Below are 996 nucleotides of genomic sequence, written 5' to 3' on the forward strand. Positions count from 1 at the left end.
TACTGCCCCTATGTACAAGAATATAATTACTATAATACTGCTCCTATGTACAAGAATATAACTACTATAATACTGCTCCTATGTACAAGATTATAACTAATATAATACTGCCCCTATGTACAGGAATATAATTACTAGGTTTTGATGTAAAGAAATATCAAATATAACGTTTTACCATTTCTTGGCTCTCTTGATAACAGGAAATTCATGTATTTTGCTCATGCAAGCATTGGTGGTTCAGTGGTAGAATTCTCGCCTGCCACGCGGGAGGCCCGGGTTCGATTCCCGGCCAATGCAGCACATTTTTTGTACTCTGATTTGAGATTTTTTTTTTTTTTTTTACTAAACTCCTTTTTATTGAATTCGTTTTTGTCAATTCCAGTTTGCACCCTCCTGACTCGGCTACATGTTTCTAATTGGACATGTGATAATAATTACTGAAATTCTTGTACATATCCTAGTGATTCGTAGTCGTTCTTTTCATGCATTGCACCCTACACGACTGCTTTGTTTACGGCAATATGATTCACATTTACTAATGACATTATGAAAAATGTTATGAAGTGTGAAAAAAACCTGTAATTTTTGAACCTTGATTTTTTTTTAGCGACTTTGAAACAGTCCTACCGCACAAAATGAAGAGGTAACATTTACTATATCTGCTTAACTTTAGAACCATATTTTAAATTAGTTGTTTTTTTTTTGGTTAAACGTTTAGCAAAAATTAACATCACAACTTGTACAATTTTTTTCTGAATTCGACGATACCCCATATGTTGGTGGAAACTACTGTTTTGGCGCACCGCAAGGGCACTAATGGAAGGAGAGATATCTGAGCACACAGGGTGCAAAAAACAGCATTATTCCCCCACAAGTGACCTCATTCTGGAAACTACACCCTGTAGGAAATTCGTCGATGGGTGCAGTGTCTATTTTGATCTCAGATTCCAAAAAGAATATGGCATTTGGTGTTACATGAATTAGCAGATTTGTCAG

General features: G+C 35.5%; 1 non-coding gene across 1 annotated transcript; it reads left to right on the forward strand.

Moving 5' to 3' along the window:
- The first annotated feature begins 226 nt into the window (after window positions 1-226).
- TRNAG-GCC (transfer RNA glycine (anticodon GCC)) lies at window positions 227-297 on the forward strand. The gene has a single exon. It is a non-coding gene; the product is annotated as a tRNA-Gly (tRNA).
- Window positions 298-996: the final 699 nt, after the last annotated feature.

The sequence above is a fragment of the Anomaloglossus baeobatrachus genome, chromosome 4 (genome assembly GCF_048569485.1).
Source record: "Anomaloglossus baeobatrachus isolate aAnoBae1 chromosome 4, aAnoBae1.hap1, whole genome shotgun sequence".
In the NCBI taxonomy this organism is placed as follows: domain Eukaryota; kingdom Metazoa; phylum Chordata; class Amphibia; order Anura; family Aromobatidae; genus Anomaloglossus; species Anomaloglossus baeobatrachus.